The sequence below is a fragment of the Callorhinus ursinus genome, unplaced genomic scaffold (assembly GCF_003265705.2).
Source record: "Callorhinus ursinus isolate GAN/ISIS: 27379988/994484 unplaced genomic scaffold, GSC_fseal_2.0 scaffold1, whole genome shotgun sequence".
NCBI lineage: Eukaryota > Metazoa > Chordata > Mammalia > Carnivora > Otariidae > Callorhinus > Callorhinus ursinus.
In genome coordinates, this window is record NW_027397063.1 from 12,206,585 (window position 1) to 12,227,547 (window position 20,963).

Genomic DNA, 20,963 nt, shown 5'->3' on the forward strand with positions numbered 1-20,963 from the left:
ATTCAAGCAGTAGTCACATCCACCAAGGCAAGATGTTGCCTTCATCCAAGGTTAGGGTTTAGCAAGAGTAGATAAATCAATTGAAAATAAATAAGAGAGTATAGGATAACAGTAAAATATGTGAACAAAAATATTATTTCAATAAAAAAATGCATGTTGTATTATAGTTCTTTTTAAAATCATTCTAACCGTTGTCTGAAAAGAGTGTCCTTTCAATTCCACTGAATCTAATCACACTTTCTGTTCATTAAAAACAGTGCATGGAAAGCACAAAACACTCCTTGGGCTCCTGTATGTGGTTCCCAATCTTTCTCAAAATTGACATTATAGGGCATCATTCTTATTAGGATACATGTTTTCAACTGTCAGATTTTGGCACTGAAGTTCCTTACTTATTTCTTTTCAAATGTATACTTGTTATTTAAAATCTAGAAAATAATGTTGAATCTTAAAAGTAGCAGGCAAGCTCTCCTTTCCAGCTCCTCTCTCTAAAATCTGAGCAGTCTTTTATTTTTAAAGAGACACTCTTATTATGGAGCTAGTTAGGATTGAACCTCAAACCTTTCCCGGAAGATCATAGGAATGCAGTAGATAGAAATAAACACATTTATTCTAAACACAAAAGACATTTCCCCTATGGTTCTTTCGACAACTGTCTTTGAATGCATGATCTGATCTTGATAATAATCCCAATCAAGCAAATTTGCAAAAATGTGTCATACATAGGTTTTTACCACTTCCCTGAACTGTGAGTCATAGTTACAATTGCTAAGATCTGTAATAGAAAAGAAAAAAATAGCAAAAATTTGATGACTGATTTACTCTGTTTTGTGTTTTGTGAGTTGTCAAAGAGGTTACTACTCTTCTTTCAACACAGATATAAAGGCTCATTTACACTAATTGTGCCAAAGGAGAAGAAAGCAAAAGTTTACATAAATACAACTAAGGTATTCTTTTTAGTTTTATTTCTTTTCAGGAAATGGAATTTCGTTTCGTTTTGTTTTGTTTTAAATTAGGTCTACAGCAAGAATCTCATATAGTAAACCATTTCTTAGAATTAACTTAGAAGTTGACTTTTATTTTTTACTCTGAGAAATTGCTTAAACTAAAAATAAGTATTTTAGAGGAATATTTTCAACTTAGTTTTTAAAAGACTACCAAAAATAATTTAGACATTCGTGGACTGATGGGTTACTACTAATCAGACAAATATTTCCTTGAAGCAAATTTCATAACCAACTGGCCCATATGGATGTGATAAAATACTTTCCATGTAGTAATCAGTGTTGTCACAGGTCTGTAGTTCTCTCAGCCCATAAGATTTCCATGTCCTGGAAGATTTAATATAACCTTCACATGAGATGAGATTATATTATATCTCTTCCTATATTATATATCTCCTCTAATTTAAAACAAAGTCACAACAAACACACAGATTTACTTGTGCTTGCATATTTGTGGGGTCAGACAAAGACAGAATTGTTTTCTCATCCATTTCAATAGTAACTGATTTAGTCTTATGTCATTCCAGCATATTTTTTGAATAAAGTGAGAACCTGATATGTTATTGCTACCTGATTTTAACATTATTCTCAATACTAAAATACAAGAACATTTTCCCATAAATGAAGAACAAGAGCTGTGTTAATATCTGTGTTATAGTTTATCCAGAGATCTCTGCCAGGGCACTCTGCTCTGCCCTTGATGACCCATTATTGAGAAGTGATACGCACATGGGCTGGTGCTGATGTCCTTCACGTTCCTAGCTGACATGATGCTGGCCAAAGTTTTCACATTTGGAATGTGAGTTTATATCAGCTGCATTAGAATACTGAACATTTCTTCACAGACTTTGGGTTAATCCTTCAAAAGATTTTGCACAGTTAGGGCAATTCACTAACTAGAATTTGGAAACCAGCCTTATCTGTCAACTAGAGTTATTCCTACCCCTTCATTCAAATACAGATACCAACTAAATGCTACTGAATCCCAGAAGAATTTTCCTCTTGCTGTTTAAAATTATTGGCCTGTGACTCATCACAAAACTGCTCTTTGAGGATCCTTTCTTTTATTCTTTGTATAGGACTATTTCAGCATCATGTTGAGTGAGAACATTTTAAATGCTGACAGGCATGCTACATGCTTGGAGCTGAGACTGCCTCCTACTGAAGTACAATGATCAGAGCTAATGCTAGTGAAACTGGGCAGAGAGTCATGGCCTCAAATTTTAGCTTTTTGTTACAAAGTAACAGTGACTTACAGAACTCTGTTTGGTCTGGGATTGATGATACATCTGTCAAAATATTTTCTCTCACATTCCCATAATCCCACTAAAACCTGGTAGAGGATAGTATCTCGATGCTTTACAGTTGCTCAGAAACGGACCCTAGAGGAGTTGGCGACTGACAGAGCTCAGATTCAAACACATAGATGTCCATATCCAGCAAGAGTTCCACGAGCAGAGAAACAAAGAGGGAAAATACAGAAACAAGTTGAATTTTATCCTTTTTAAAGTAAAGGTGTAAGAGTTAGCTTTAAAAAGGTACTGATGTACATAGATAGGTAATTAAATATGGGGAAGTAGGCAATCGGGAAATTTTTAGAGTTTAAATTTTTAAAGAATTATCCTTACTAATAATTCCAGAAAGTTTTTTTTTCTTTTAAATCATGAAAGAAAGAAGTTTATATGTAACCAAAATTGTGTCCTCTTAATTAAAAGCTTCATCTAATCCTTTTACAAAATGGCCTCGGGTTTTGTGTGTGTCTGTGTGTGAGAATAAAGTTAGCAAATTCATATCTTAAATGATGGACTACTGTACAATTATATTTATGAGAAAATGTTAAACCCATAGATCTTAATGAAAATAGTAAGTTTTTAAACATAATACTGTGACATTTAGATTTTAAAATTTATATAGCAGTAGTGTAAAGTTTTGTGATGGTTAGTCTTGTATTTCAGCTTGGCTAGCCTATGATACCCAGTTATTCAATTAAACACTAATTTAGATATTAGATTTAGATGTCAAGGTATTTTGTAGATATCATTAATACCTACAATCCTTTGACTTTAAGTGAAGAATATTACCTTCTGTGATGCGGATAGATCTTATCCAATCAGTTGGTTACCTCAAAACTGTAACATAGAAATCTGGCTGCAATTTCCAGCCTACAGGCATGCTTATACATTTTAGACATTCCAATCTCTACAATCATATGAACCAATTATATAATATCTCTCTGCCCAGCCCCCCCGCCTCTTTATTTTCACATACACTCTTTATTTCTTTCCTGTGTTGAGCCCTCACTAATGAAAAGAAAATAAGATTTTTTATGATTCAGGGACTGGGTGGGTATGCACAGTAAACCTTAAACCATTACATGAATCATACAGATAGAAGAGTCTCAACAAGCAGTAAATGACATTGGCATTAAGAACTGAACAGAAGTGAAAACAAACTATATCAGATTTTCCTGCCTCTGAAGGGACTCTCATTGAAGAGATTGCTGCTGGTCCTAACTACCAGAGTGGAGGTCGAGAGTTAAGGGAAGGTGGGATAGAATTATAGGGCCGTTAGAAAGTGGATCAGTCAACAATAAAATTATGGGTCAACAATAAAAAGGAACAACCCACGGATACACACAACAGCATGGATGGAACTCAAAGCATTACTCTGAGTGAAAGAAACAGACACAAAAAGAGAACATAGAATGTTTCCATTTGTGAAGCTGTAAGTACAGACAAGGCTCATTTTTGGTAATAGTAATGAGAACAGGGGTTGTTTCCTGGATGATGGAAATAGATCAGGTAGAAACACAGAAGGAACATTCTACAGGGATACAAATACAGGATATATAAGTGTATATGTTTTTTTAATACTGATCAAACAAAACACTTAAAATCTGTGTATTACATGATTTGTAAATTAAACCTCATTTTTTAAATGAGAAAGAAATAACAGTTTCACCACTATAGAGTGTGGAAAACATGTAGCTATTAAAATATTTTTTGAATTCTTTGTTAATATAGGAATATGACATGATATAATGTTACATATTAAAATTCTGTGCAATTAAATATAACATGATTTTTCTTTTACTGAGAAAACATAACATGTATGCATAAAATATATTGGAAATAAAGGCAGAAGAATGTTATTAGTAATAATGTCTGGATGGTGAGATTTTAGGGACAGTTAGGGATGATGCTAGCAATGAGTGTACATGACACATTCATGACAATTTCTAGTTCATAAGTCTTTCTCTTCCACTGGCTGTGCGGTCAGATGGTTGGAGGGGGATGGCTAAACTTATGATTAATCTTGGTATCTCTGTCTAGTAGCATTTGTCAACTCAACGCAGGTGGAAAGTAGATTATATATGGGAATCTTTGCTCCCTCTTGCCCTTCCTGTGTCTGCACTTGAAATCTCTGCCATGAGAGCACCTGACAGGTGAGATAACCTGATGCTGAGAGCCTTCAGGTATTATAGATATCAAATGAAAGGCCAAGATAGACATGCTTTATACCATACCCTCTTTTATAGAAAAAGGCTTTTAATGGGCACAGTAAATCTATGCTTTACTTTTTTTTCAGGGTTCTCCTGTGGAGATTTTAATAAGGCTTATTTGAAGTAGTGCCACACAATATAAAGAATTATTAAGAACACATTTAATCATCCTTCATTCTTCTTCTTTGACCCCTGAAACCTCCAAAACACAGCTCCAATCTGTCTTTGCTTCTCCACATCACTGGTAACCACTCCAGCGCCAGTCCCCAGGGCTCCCTTGTAGGCAACTGTAAGGGTCTTCACAGCCAAAGAGATCTATGTAGAATACACATCATACCATACCACTTCTTCCTCACCCACCAATAGGGCTTAAAACTCTCCTATGGTGTTACTACACTGCACTTAACATCTGTGCAATTGGCCCTGTTCACCCTCCACCATCTTCCCCCTCCTCTGCCATCTTGACTGCATTTCCCTTGGCCCCAGAAGCTGAGCTCTCAGGGCCTTAATACTTCTACCTTTTCTTTCTGCTTGAAATGTTCTACCCTCTGAACTTCCCAGGCTGCCTCCTACTTACCTTTTAGACTTCAGCTTAAATGTCACTTCCTCAGTATTAGCACATTGTCCTTTTGCAATCATCTTCAGAGCATGTATTACCATTCATCTGTTTATTTGTTCATTGTTATCTGAACCTGCCCCTCACTGGAATGTAAGCTTTGTGGGTCCACAGCCCTCCTTGTGTTGTTGTTGTTGTTGTTGTTGTTTCCATCACTACATCCTAAAAACCTAGACAGTACTGCAGCCATCAATAGATATCAGTAGAAGCTCAATATATTTTTTCTTTTAAATAAATGGATGTTAATGAATGCAATAATACACACACACACACACACACACACACACTTTTAATGGGATAGACTCAAGTGTGCTGGTCATTCTTCAAATCCATTCAGTACCCTTTTCTGTCCTGCTCTGTGTCCAGGAGGCTGACTCCCCTGGTTTGCATTACCTAGGCCCTCTGGCTGACTGCTATTTGTACCAGCACTAAATGGGAGAATAAGAGGGGAGAAGGTGGAGGCAGTTTTTCCTGTCCTTTCCCTGTTTTGCCTTCCATGAGAACAGCTTCTCACTGGGCCCAAATGATACCGCTTCCACCTTCGTCTCTTTGAGCCAAGGGGTGGGAACGGTTTCTCCCAATTTCTAGGATCTCACCATCTGGGCGTCTCACCATCCGTTGTCAATTCCCTCATCTCTGCCCACAGCTCAGGAAACTGTGCTTTCGTTAGTCTCTTTATTTGCACAATCTGGGATGAAAAGCTTCTTGTTAAAAATCTTGTTTGATACATCAGGCAACTCTCTTTTTGTGTTCATATAATTTAGGTATCTTTTGTGTATGCACAATTTTTTTCTTTCTTCATTTATTTTTTAATTTCTGACTTTCTCTATTTTTACATTTTTCAAAGCTACTGACATTACAGCTAAAAAAGATTTGTATGTGCATTGTGGTGTTTGTGTGTCTGTGTGTGTATGTACGTGTTTGTCATTAAAACTCTGAGTATGGATCTTGGGAACCAGCATTGCACAATGCTTTGCTTATTGCTTTTACTCTAAGCTTGAGAAGAAATTAGTACTTGAAAAAATAAGTAATCAATAATGACTGAAAAATGTGTATAAATAACTAAATGCATTAATGGTATAATCCAAAATCAAAAATGGGTATAAAGAATTAAATGTTTGTGTTATTTCATTCATTAACATCATTCATTAACATTATCATTAACATCCATTTGTTTAAAAGGTATCTATTGAGCTTCTACTGACATCTATTAATGTTTGCAGTATTGTTCTAGGTTTTTAGGATGTAGTAATGGAAAAAAAAAAACCACAATCTGTACATCTAATTTTGTTTTTTACCAAACTCAGAGAAAACCACATGCCTTACATCTAATTCCAGATACTCAGAGTCTGAGTTGATAAACTTTACGACAGTGCCCTAAATGCAGAAAGAGAGTTGGAATGGCATATGAAGAATAAATGACAGTACTTTTTTTGGGGGGGGAGGAATACAGAGCTGAATTTTTCTATATCTTAGAAAGAAAGATAGGAGGCTGTATATTAATACATTTCAGTGAAACCAAAATGGCCTCATGTAGTCTGAAAACCCCCATTACGCAGATGAAATACTCCCTAGACCATTTCTATCCGCTGATAATTGTGTTTCTGTCTGCGGTGGGAAGGAGATGTCTTATGCCCGCACATTTTTGCACGTTTGTTCCGTCAGTGAAGATGCCCTAGGGAAAAATTTGTACTAATGCCCCATAGTCCACCTTCTATCCCTTCATTTGAGTGTTAGGTAAACTTCAGAAATGTTAAAAGGAAATGACATTAATTTAAAAGAAGAATTTAAGGAATGCCTGGGTGGCTCAGTCAGTTAAATGTCTGCCTTTGGCTCAGGTCATGATCCCAGGATCCTGCGGTCGAGCCCCGCATGGGGCTCCCTGCTAAGCCGGGAACCACTTTCTACCTCTGCCTGTCACTAGCCCTGCTGGTGCTCTGTCTCTCTCTGACAAATAAATAAATAAATCTTAAAAAAAAAAAAAAGATTCCTAAAAAAATAAATAAATAAATAAAAGAAGAATTTAAGTGGTGCCTGGGTGGCTCAATTGGTTAAGCATCTGCCTTCAGCTCAGGTCATGATCTCACAGTCCTGGGACTGAGCCCCACATTCAGCTCTCCACTCAGTGGCAAGTCTGCTTCTCCCTCTCCCTCTGTGATCTCTTGCTCTCTCTCTCAAATAGATAAATAAAATCTTAAAAATCTCAGTTGGGCAGCAGGCTACTTACATCGATGATGTAGAAAGGATTCCATGTCACTAAACTAAGATAAATAAAGATATGTAAATTTAAAAATGGTATTCTGAAAATACCTTATATATTTTTGCTGTAATACTTTTAGATATTTTCACCGTGGAGTGACATTATTGCAAAGTCACTTGGTTATTCATTTCCCGAATGAATTCTAAACTGTCCTAAGAAAAGTAATTTGTAACTTAACTGGGGTTACAGCCTCCTTCAAAGACTTAATGAAAACTGTGGCCCTCTCTTAAGCTAAGTGTATATATAAAGAAAATTTGTATGTCATTATATGTTCTTGAATGTCCACATGTTCTGAACTCTTGCTTTAGAGAATGTTTCTATGAAAATATCACACTAATGCAAAATCTATAAATTGGTAATATTACAGTCTTAAGTACTTGCCTTTATCAAAGTAAATGCTGCATTTTGACTTTAACTACCAATCATGCAATAAGGTCAGATAAGTTTTCTACATCTTGTCTTTAATTTTGTCTGTTAAGAGACAGATGGGTAATCACTTAGAAGTTCATGCAAATTTAAATGAAATAAAAATTCAAACAAATAATTACTGTCATTTGATAAAAGTTTGCTTAAGACTCAACCTAAACACTCCATTTATTTTATAATGTCATGTCAGAGTTAAGGGGAGGTACATCATTGACATAGGTATTAATATGCTGACATTGATATTAGTTTTTAAGGTATTTTAAATGCAACCAAGCATAAGATCTAAGGTCTAAATTATTCTACAACTCTCTAATATTAAGGAAAACATCTCTAACAGAGTAAGTGCTATAAATCTGTAAAAGATGCTGACATAAGTGTCTTGAAATGTCACTCAATGTCCCCAAAATGTTTTTAACAAAGATTAACCATAGTTGAATTTGAGTAAGTGTGGCAAGAAAAGAAAATGTAATTATTAAGGAAAAAAAAAAACTGATCTAAATGTCACACAATATTCATCAAAATTATCAAAGATAGAATAAGTAATGGCTGATGAATTCAATAATAAGCACTAAAATTTGGTCAGCAAAATATATTTTTAATATTATAAAATACAATTTAAATAAAATTTTAACTCAATTCTAAGCAATACTATAACATAAGTGAAAATAATAATAGTTATTGAATATCAACTATGTGCCAGATACATCTTTACATTAGGCCCAATTATCACAAAATTCCACAAGACTGCATTCCCAAGTTTTTCAAAGGGCAAAATTAAGGAGAAGTGAATTTAAGTCTCAGGTCTCGGTAGATAAGTACAGAGAGATTTAAGTCCATGTTTCTCTGGTGTTGTCCTTTTATAGAGAAGCAAGATTTAATAAATATCCAGCATATGAAATGATTGGACTTAAATAAATAAACTACTTGGTTTTAGTTATTCTCCTTACTTTTTAATATTATTAGAAAAAGGAGATCTTCAAAGTTATGTGGATTAAAAATTAAAATTATTTGGTTTTGCTTAGAAAAATTACTTACCTATAAAAATCATTATATTTTACAAATATTTAGTGATTCTTGATCTTCAGCTAAATTTTTAAGGCATTATTTGTCAAAGCAGTCTTGTTAAAAAGCCAGAAAATCCTTATTTTTTCATCATAGGATAAAAGAAAGTTGTATAAATCTGTTTTTATTCATTGAGTTTTAATATCCTACTTTATGTCACACAGCTAATTTTTATCATTCTGGTAGAAATAGTCTCAGATAGAAACATGGCTTAATCCTTTAAGAACTGAATGATCTCACCATGACTGCCACTTTGATGCAAAAGGGGTCTCCTTTTGATTTCACTGTGGGGCTTAGCTAGTGAGTATTCAACAGGACGATTGATATTGGGCAAAATTCTTGAAAGAGGGAAAAATGGTCTCCAGCTGTCCAAGTTATGGCTGCAGAGAAAATATTCCATGATGTGAAAAAAAGTTAAGAAATTTAAGATGATGTATTTTCTTTGATATAATATGAAATATAAGACATGTTAATTGTAGAGATCTTTAATCCTGGGTTTTATGGTGAATCTAGAAAAAAAAAACATGAAAGCAGAAAAACTTAGATCTTTTTCTCTGTTTCTCTTCTTTTTCTTATGTTAAATAAAGAGAAAAATTTGAGCACATTTCTTGTTAAAAAAAGAAAAAAAGGAATAAAAGAAACAAAGAAAGGGCAAAGAACATAAAACGGCATCAATATGTGTATATATATATATAAAGTATATTAAATAATATATATATGTATTTTTAATGGGGAGTCATTGGAAATCAAGAATTAGGCAATGCTACTGCAAAAATAGAAGCGAAGCTTACCAGTAAGAATTAAACGTGAGCTTTATTGCACACTGAAAACCCTTTGTGCCCTTTGTGAAGCAAATATTTTATAACTATGCCTAATTGTTTCAAAAAGACTAAATTCCAGACAATCTTATTTTTAAAAATTATCTCTTTAGTGGAGAAACCTTTGTCTGACTGAGCGAGAAAATCTGCTTTATCTCTTATCATTTTCAGTCCTGCTGTGTTTCGTACATCAGCAGCTGTATTAATTAGTGAAATAAGGTAACTATATAAAATTGTAAAAATCTACAGAAAATCCCTGCCCCAATAAATAATCACTAAAATGACATCAAATCTCTTAGACAATTGGCAAATGCTTTATAGTGTGCCCATGTTGAGAGTCTTGGCAAGAAAAAAAAAATCATATACTACTTAATATAAATAAGATTGGGACACATCATAAAAATATTCTTGAAAAAAATCAAGTTAATCTATTCAAATACAATTATGAACCCACAGTATTTCTCCCTGGCTGGTACTAATTGAATTCTAATTTTGTAGCAATCATTTTATATGCTATAATATTTTTCTTTGAAGGACTAGAAAGCTGGTGCCACAAAAAGGAATATTATTTATATTAGAGCACTATTCTGTCATATTTTAATAGAGATTTAACTTCTTTTAGTCATTTTTTTGGAAAATTAAGCTATCTTCAAAGGTTCCAAAACAACCATGAGAGACTTTATTTGTTTCACAGGTGAAATTAGATTTAAACTTCAGATTGCTGCTAAGTTCAGTCTTAATAAGAGAGTTGATTGCTCAAAATCCTTGGTGTTTATTTTTTCCCTAAAACTTCAACAATTTAGTAAAATGAGACTCTTATGAAGGCCAGTGATATTTTGTACTATGGAATTTGCAGACAACATGTACTTTTCAATTTATTCTATATTCTTAGATGCAGTTATCCTCAACCTGAACAATAGCACATTGTTCTTAGATGGTACTCAACAAACATGATAATTTGATCCCACAGTACTGGGGACAAGTGTTACAAATGATATATACTGAATAGGTAAAATCAGAAGACCTCAGGTTAATTCTGTTTAGCTCTGTAGAGGAGGAAAAATAATTTTCCATCCGCCATTCTGAGTTTTCTGCCGGCACCTCTGTAACAAAAGACAGATTAACAAGAGAAAAATCAACAGTAGCTTATTAACATGTATACCTCATGCATACATGGGAGATACCCACAGAGAAATGAATAAAACCTCTCCAAGGTGACTTAGAATTCCATATTCAGCTAAAAATAAAAGAAAGAAGGGGTCAGGAAGGCTAGTTATGGGGAGCTGACCTGAAAAAGCACAGTATACAATAGGTTGGTTATGCAGATTTAAGTCAGTGCCTTCCTTGTCAATTGATAAGGGTCTGAAGTTGTCTTCAATGATTAATTTTTGTCCTTCCTGGTAGAGTGGGAAGGAGGGACATTTTTGTAAATTTATGCACCTTTAGACAAATAGAGGGGAAGGCAGAGAAGCTTCCTTATCTGCTTCTTCTCAAATGTCTTCAACTTAATCTTTACGACAATATTTTAGGGTGGCATCTTCTGCCATTCTTCAGTTATAATTACTAAGCATTAGTATGAAATTGGTAACAATGCTATTCACTAAGTTGAAAGTTTCTGGAATAAATATTAAAATTCTGGTCACCAACTACAATTCTGCACCGAATTCTGGCTGGGTGGGGTTCTCACACGAAGGAATTCTGTGACATCAGCTGGGTGACTTACAGTTCAACTCCATTGCTAGGAGATATTATCAGATCCCACAGATTAAGTGTTCAGTCCTATAGGAGAGCCCACACCACCCTCCAGATGTTCATTGCAAGTCCAGGTTGTCACCTGTGCTTCTGAGCAACTGGCTATAGGCTATAGGTCAAAGTTTCCAATGATGACTTCCTTGGGTTTTAATTATTTGCTAAAGCAGCTTTAAAAGTTAGAGAAACATGTTACTTACTAGATCACTGGTTTATTATAAAAGGATATATATAACAGGAACAGCCAAATGGTAGAGATGTGTTAAACAACAAAAATTTAAGTAATTTAAAAGATCAAATTGGCTTTATTTATTTTCATGAATCAAGCAGCATTCCATCTAGCAAATAGAAAAGAGCTCTGACATGCCACAGAAAAGGAAATATTTTCAGATTTAGAGATGGACAAGAAAAAAGGAAATTATTAGTAAAGAATGCATTATTTTAGGCAAGGTTGCCCTCCTCAGGAGAACTATCAGCAATTTTCCTCATGCTCACCAGGAAATTTCATGGTGACTGGTTAAAGGTAACATCCCTGGGGAATCTGAAATTGCACTTAGGTTAGGTAGTAAGCTTTGGCTTGTTGATGTGGGGCCTTAACCTAAGTGATTCCATTTTGGAATTTTTTTTTTTTTTTTTTTTTTTAACAGATGCACAAGGCAAAGCATGGGGAAAGGATATGGAGCTTCCAAGCCTTCTCCTATTGCACCAGTCCCCCCAGATCTCCATTGTTCACAGACTTGTCTTTTTGGATTTTTATGGAGGCTTCCTTACATGGCCATTGTTGATTAAATCATTGGCCATTAGTGATTGAACTCAATCTGTGGTCCTTCTCTTGTCCCTGGGGGTCAGGGAGGTAGAACTAAAAGTTCCATCCCTCTAATCATATGCTTGGTTCTCCTGGCAACCAGCCTCCATCCTTAGGTGTTTTCCAAAAATCATCACATTAGCATAACAGAAGGAACTTTTGTTACTCTCATAATTTAGGAAATTCTAAGGGTTTTAGAACCTTTTTGCCGGAACAGTTGGATAAAGACCAAATACATTTTTCTTATTATCAATTGCAGTATCACAATTTTTAATGTCATAAATAGAAATAGATGCTTTTAATGAATGTTTCATTCAAGAGTCAACCAGAGAAACAGAATGAGTAGGAGATATATATCAAGAGATTAATTACAAGGAATTGGCTTGCCCTATTATAGGATCTTGCTGGTCATGTTGGAATCTGTAGAGCTGGTTGTCAGGAAGATCAGGCTGCAACTCTTGGATACAAGATGATGCCATTATCCACAGGCAGAATATCTCCATCAGGTATGTCTCAGGCCTGATCTTAAAGCTTTTCAAATAAGTGAAGTAAGCCCACTCAGATTGTCTAGGATAATTTCCCTTACTTAAACTGAACTGATTATGGACATTAATAACATCCTCAAAATCTATTCACGGTACTAACACCTATATAATTTTGAAATATGGAGACTGAAAGCCCAGCCAAGTTGACACATCAAACAACGTTATAATGAGAAAGAGGTGTGGGGAAATATTTTTCTGACTGTGTTTCAGTGTTAATGAATTTTCAGGATGTTTTTGTTAGTCTTTTTTTATTACTGGCTTTCAATAATCCCTTCACTGTGTCTTAGGCACCTCTCTTGTGTGTGTAGATTCCCTACTATGCCAAATAGTGCTATCAAAGCACAGCTCAAGTATATATTTGTTCCACACACAAAGTAATATTGACACTCTTCCAAGAAAGAGAAGCAGAATTTACATTTCTTCTCCTTGAACCTGGCTAGACCACTGTAACTGCCTCTACCAACCGGATGTGGTAGAAGTGATGCTGCCTGACTTTTGAGTCTAGGTCAAGAAAAGTGATAAAGGCTTCATTTGGTTCTCTTTTGTTTTTGGAACACATGCCGTTTGAACTGAGGCATCATGTTGAAAGGAAGTCCAGACCACATGGAGATATCACATGTAAGCATTCCATCAGACCAACAGCAACATATCAGTGAGTAAACTCTCTGATGAGATCAGTATCCAATCTTCAAATCTTCCACCTGAGGCCAAAAGTTTCTTGAGGTACAGGAAAACCATCCCTACCACACAATGCCTGAATTTCTTATTCAAGGACCCTGCATGAAACAAATAGTTGAAATCTTATGCCAGTAACTTTTGGAGCAATTTGTATTCTAACACAAGTAATTAGAATTTCTACCCTGCAGCCTCCATGATTCTGTAAGACTCTCAAACCCCATACCAACAAGATAAGAAGTGCCTACTTGAATATAAGAGAAGATTCCCAGAATATAATAAACCAACCAGGTAGATTAATTTTGTGATTATTGACCTTCATGAAACACATAAAATTTACCTCTGCCATTTAGCAAATTGTAAGCATTTTTCAATGAATATAAAGATTGTTTATTCTTTGTTGTCATTTTGCTTACAAAGATATAAATGTTTGTTTAAATCTTCTAGCTGAGTATATCTAAACATTCTGAATTTGTGTCTTTTTATTGATTCTACTGTATAAATTAATTGGTGAGCCCAGTAGCAGCAGCAACGGAGGAAGGAAGTTGCTGTCTGGGAAGTCATAGGAAGAAAAAATAATGTAACTGAACTCTTTTTAATAAATTCTGAAGTCATTCTCCTTCCTTTTCTTCTCTAGATTAACAGGCATACTACAGAGACTAAAAGTAGACTTCTCCAGTCAGAGAAAAGGCAGGTGAAAGTCATAAGTGTCTGTCTTACATTATGTTGACCAGAGTTTCAGGCTGGATTTTTCTGTAACTTTCCAGACTCGATTTCCTTCAGTGCTATTAAAATCTCTTACCTCCTTAGATGTGGTGAGGTAAGTTTATGGAGCCTGGTATAAACTACGTTCTTAATATAAGGAATAAAAGGTAGGCATAATTCTAGTAAAAATTTAAAAATGAAATTATTCATATTGGCACAATTATGGATATTGTATTGATGTGGAGCATATTATATGTATGCTGATTTTGAATAAAACAGAACATAGTAAAATTGGAATATTTTTAAAGTAATGCATTGGCTAAAATTCAGAAACTAGAGTACAATTCAATGAGAAAGGTAGACACTTTGGCCTTGTTTTCAGGGAAGGTGTTAGGTCCACAAGGATCCAATAATAAACACTCTCTTTTGGGTAAAAATACATTATTTTCCACTGCTGCTATAACAACTTACCTCAAATCTACTAACTTAAAACAACACACATTTATTACCTTCTAGTTCAATAAGTCTATAGGTCAGAAGTCCTGGTGCAACATGGTTCAACTGGGTCTTGTGTTTAGAATCTGCAAGGTGAATACCACAGTGTCAACACAGTGGCATTACTTCCTGGAGGTTCTGAGAGAGAATCTACTTTCAGGCACATTCTGGTAGATGATCAAATTCAGTTCCCTGCTGTAATAGGACTGAAGTTCCTGTTCCTTTTATTTTTGTCACCAAGGGCATCTTTCCTCTTTAGGGGCTACATGTTTTTGCTTTGTTTTAGTCCGTTGGGACTGACTAAAATATATAGTCTAACAAAAATATATAGTCTGAATAGTTTAAACAATAAACATTTATTTCTCCATTTCTGGAGGCTAGAACTCCAAAATCAAGATGCCAGGTGATTCAGTGTCTGGTGAGGGCCTGCTTTCTCACTTATACATAACCATGTTCACAATGTGTTCTCACAAGGCAAAAAGAGGGCAGGAGTGATCTCTGGGGCCTCTTTTATAAGGGCCCTAATCCTGTTCATGGTGGGTTAGGAATTCAACAAAGAATGTGAGGAGACACATTCAGTCTATAACACTTCTCATGCTTTTCATGTGGCTCCCTCCTACACTGGTGGTTGGGCCCTTCTCATGCTTGGAGTATCGCTAAATTTTCCTTTGCCACATCTTTCCTGACTCTAGTTGGAGAAAGTTCCCTGAGTTGAACAGCTCCTGTGGTCAGATTAAGCCCACCCTTAAAATCCAGGAAAATCTCCCTATTATAAGGCCTATACCCATAATTATACCTGTCAAGTCTCTTTTGCCATCAAATGTAACATTCACAAGCTCCAGAGATTAGGGCATGAACAACATTGAGGGGCAGGATTTGAGAGCAAGGGGATATGTTTTATTCACTGGATGTCCAACACCTAGGAACAGTGCATATGTTAAGCCCAATTAATCAAGGGTATTCCTTAATCATTTTAAAATATTTTTAATCTTTCTTTAATATTTTAAATTTTAAATTATACTTACAATTTTGTCTATAATCATGAAATATAATTTACTATCACTGCAATTTCCAAACATTTTTCATACTTTGTTCTGTTTAATGCTCTTTGGTTTTGCTGTTACTTCCCTGTTCCCTGTAGCCTCCTGTTTCTGCCTTAGCGGGAAAAGAGGAGCTGTGTTTTCCCTTTACCAACACTTTAATCAGAGCATCTCTACATTTAACTTTTTCTTTTTCCTTTTTTTTTTAAGATTTTTTTTTTATTTATTTGACAGAGAGAGAGAGAGAGAGAGTGAGCACACAAGCAGGGGGAGCAACAGAGGGAGAGAGAGAGAGAAGTAGACTGCTGAGCGGGGAGCCCAATGTGGGGTTCGATCCCAGGACCCTGGGATTATGACCTGAGCCAAAAGCAGGCACTTAACCAACCTAGCCACCCAGGTGCCCCTAACTTTTTCAAAAATGAAGCTTTTGTATAATATTTAAAATTTTTGAAAACCACTGTTCTGGAATTTAGTGCTTCTCAAACTATCTGTGGTGAAGAGTCAAATTTTTTTCAAACTTAAACTTCAGTAAAATACAATGAAAAATGAATTATTATAAAAATTGAAAACAAAAAAGAGGATTACAAAACACAAATACAGATTTTTAATTATTAGATATATTAGACATAATTTGTCAAATTTCTATAAAATATTCTAAATGTTTAATCTCAGTTTTTGTACTTCCCTCTTATTGGTAGTAATCATTTTATATACCATCACTATTCTACAGAGCATACTTTGAACTGGTTCAGTGTAACCTACAAAGTGGCAACTCAGGGAATTGGAAATATAGAACTTTTATCTAATAGATTCCAATCTACCTCTTTCAAGACTTTAAATTTTTGACTCATTCCAAACTATCAAAGCACAGAAAGTGATATTTGCTATTCCAAATTATAAATATTTTGCAATGTTTATAGCAGTGTTTTCCTACTTGGATGAATTATAAAAGGGGCAATCTTTTGGAAACAAATAAAGTCAGCCATTCAAGCACAATTTTTTATTGAGGAACATGCCCCTGAAGCCCGTACAGAAAGAATTGAACCACATCATGCATCTTGGAGTGCCAGCACAGCATTGTGTTGACAATAAACTTGAAGGAGAATGAGGTCATTTTTTAGCCAGCTTTCAGAAATTGCCTCTCTGAAACTCTTAGGTCCTTAAATGCAATAAATATCCATGTTTCTAATCTCTAGACTTGAACAAAAACAAAAACAACAACAAAGCTCTACAGCCCACAGGAGGTGATTTCTGTGTCAGAGAGCATAGTTTTGCATGAAAGAAAACCTAGCCCTTAAAATAATTTGTGTCAGCTGATTTTTCCATGGAGTTCATTCACTATATTAAAAACAACTATGCCAACGTGAGCTTTAACTTAAAGGCTTTTCTAGATGGAAAGAGGATGGAATGTTGCTAGCTATAGAAAAACTATGTGTTTTGCATGGAGGATAACTACAGCAGGAGGGTATAAGGAAACATAGTTTTCCTTCTCCATAGGTAGTTCTCATATATTGATGTTATCATCTGTTTTTGTAGTTAATTAGCCATCCTAACAAAAAATAATGTATAACATAGATATTATGACACATATATATGTAGAATATACTTACATAAAATGATGAGTCTACAAAAGTTTAATTCTTCATGTCATAAGAGTCTCAAAAATGTTGGATCACTGGATAACTCCATAAGAGAGTGAGGAAAAAATTGAGGTGGGGAAAATCTGTGGTTGCCTTTAGTATTTGCAAGCCTAAAGCATTTGAATGGAATGATGCCCATGGAGGTACTTTCAAGCCCTTTGTCTCTCAAGACTTCAGCTTCCCTGGCTACACCAGAAACAATGGAGAAGTATTCTTCACCAGCCCAAGTCATTGAAGTCTTTTTCCAAGTCACTGAAATATTTCCTGAGACTTGGACAAATGCAAGTAAAGAAAACACCTGGGAAGAGGAGAAGGTAGGTAAATGGGAAGCATGGATATCATCCTTAAAATATTTATCATTCTAAAACAAAGTTTATTATAGTATAGTCACTTAAAAGGTAGAAATATGATTTGGAAAGAAGTTAATTAGATGTGGCTATTTACTTTAACATTAATATAAAATACATGTCACAGGGGAACATTTACAGCAATATAGGAAAAGACTATTATGATAACTGCTCTTATTTTATTTGTCTTTTACAAGAGTAATTTGCCTCAATTGCTGTCTTTGATGGAGGTTGTATCAGATGTGAACCAAGTATGGGGTTGCTAGGGGTTAATTTCTGCTTCCATGGAAACTATCCTGGTATGTCTTGGTTTTAAATGACTTCCTGCAGGCTGAGACATGGAAACACCTGCTCAGAGAAACAACTTTCTTAGCAATGAAGCCACATGCTGGGAGAGAAAAAAAAAAGCCTTTTGTGTTGAATTTCATCTGCATTAAATATGCCACTTAATGCTTCCTATATTTAGAAAACTACATTTTGAGAATATACTTTCCTGTGATAAAAGGAGTGTCTGTATGTTTGTTTGTTTGTTTACTTATTTATTTAGAGAGAATGTGCATGCCCAAGCATGAGGGGAGGGGAAGAGAGAGGGAGGGAGAGAATCTTAAGCAGGCTTCCTGCCCAGGATAGAGCCCAACTCTGGGCTCAATCTCATGACTCTGAGATCATGACCTAAGCTGAAACCAAGAGTCTGACGCTTAACCAACTGAGCCACTCAGGCATCCCAAAAGGAGTGTCCATTTGAATGAATATTAAAACTGAAAGTTTAAGAACATCTTTTTTCATATGTCATAAGTTGGGATCCAGGTTATCAAGGATGTTTTTGTAGTGGTGTTCATTAATACTAGAATAAGATAATTATGAATGAGATAATTGAGTCATAGACCTCAAGGAGCTATCAACCCACTTTTAAAGCAGAACACAGAAAGATAATTCTAAGACAAATGCCAACTGTAGTAAACAATAATAAGTACACATAACACTTCAAAAATATTTAGAAGGGGTAAGTTATCCCAGTTGGGGAAGCACAAATCATGAGGAGCTACATGAACTAGTTAAGACTTGAACTAAATATTAATGGAAAAGTCAAGTGAGAAACCTAGTAAATGGGGCAAAGAGAGTGTCATAACAGAGTGGGGGCAGGGGCAGCTTTAAAAAAATCATGGGGAATAAAAGTAGTTGTCTGGATATAGTCAGGAAATAGCAAGTCATTCGGGGTCTTTGAAGCATACCATACAAGGGAAAAAATGACCAAAAGGGGGATATCCTAGAATATGGGTAATATGGACAGTTTGATAGTGCAGCTCTTTGTATTATGGTACTTAAACTATATTCTAAAAGGTAAGAAACCAGAGAAAGACATAAAGCACAAAAAATGCATGGTTTGATAGGATTTTTCAGATAGGTGATTCTAGGAGCCAATACACAAATGGATTGAGGCCATGAACCAGTTGGAGACCCCTCCAAATGACCAGGCAAGAAGTGATAAAGATCCAACGGAAAAGAAAAGAGATGAATGATGTAGAACACCGTACAGTTCAATATATGCTGTATGCAATTTCTATAGGATTAGGAGTTCTGTCATTTAATGAGACTTTGAACATGAGAGGAAGTACATAGTTGGGCTCAGCCTTATATCCAAACTATAAGCTTTTATGTTTCTATTTAATGATCAAAAATTTTATATGGTTAAAGAGTAGGTACTATAAATTAACCAGCATTCCTTGTTTCTATGTAGTTCTTGCCTTGCATGATTTAAATGTTGCATTCTTTAACTGTACTACCTGTATTTCTCACTTTGAAACGGTGTTAAAATGGTACTAAAATTTGACAGGGTTATATGCTTTTCCACAGAGACTGACTATACAGGTTAATGCTCTGTTTTAAATTTGATATTATCTAACTATGAAGAGTCTATATTTTTTCTTTATGACCTTATTCATCATTTAAATAAAGTAACTTGACAGTTTCTGGGAGCATGGAGAAAGCCAAAGACTCTCTTGATTAAATGCTAATGCGTTTTTTTTTTTTTTCTGGAAACAGACCACACAGATTTGAAACATAATATTGAACTAAAAGCTTCCGCTGAATATTGCCAATATCCACTATAAAGAAAACAATGTTCACTCTATTATACAATTGTTGATTTCTTCTTTGTTTTGCCATCAGTAAATACACGTTTTGAGAAACTAATTAGATCTTAGAATCTCACACAACTAAAAAAGAAAAAATATATATACATATATTGGAGACTTCTTCAAATTACATGATTCTACCTCTAATTTTAATTGTTAATTAACCAAAAATTTTTCTTAATGTTATCTAGGAGTAGCACAAGAATGATAGTAATACTAATTGTTTTGTCAAAGAACATGTGATGTCAGTGAATCTTGTTAAGGATTATTTCTTATATTCTGTAATAGGGAAGAAAAATTTGGTGTAATTAGGGGTCAAACTGACTTGAAAGGGTTAATAAAAGATAGACATACATCCACAAAAATTAGCTAAAATGTCATCTCAGATGCTAATTTATTATGCCTAACTCAGACAAGGAGAAATAGGCTTTTAGTTTTGGGAAAGAAAAATATGTCATATTAAACTTGTATTTGCTAGGTGTTATGAAATTCAGATGCCCAGTTTTAGGTTGGGAACTCTGTTGTTTCAGTAAAAAGCATTCTTTTTCAAAATAAATATAAAGACATTGTGAGATTTTTGTTGGAGACCTGGAAATACTTACTCTGACCAAAGACATACACAGTATATATGAGAAATTTGGATCACTGAAGATGGAATACTACAGTGAAAAGTTAATTTTTCATTATTGAATTTTGCTTCTCCTTTACCCTGCCTCAGCTCAGTATGTATTAGTACAAGAAAGTGGTTGAATTTATTTAATAACAAAGGAGAGCATTTTGGAATTTGCAATACTTATGTCCAAACTAGGAGTAGAACCATGTCTATTCTGTCTAAATACGCTAAATAAAGCATGGAAATTTTACAGTGAAAGGGGAACAGAGGAAATCTATAGATGAAAAAGGGGTGTGGTGTCATGGAGAGGGATGATTGGGATAAAAATGGGCAAGCTGGAAAAGGAAAATCTGAGGAATCCAGTGTCATCTCCTTCTCTCTGAACCACTTTCTCCATTTGGAGTTATATATATTGACCTCAGCTTTGATTCTGCATTCAAACTGAATGCTGATCAGAATCCTTGACATGTTGGATAAAAGTCTTCCAGCCTCTACTGTGTCTAAATCAGGAACATCATGGTTCAAA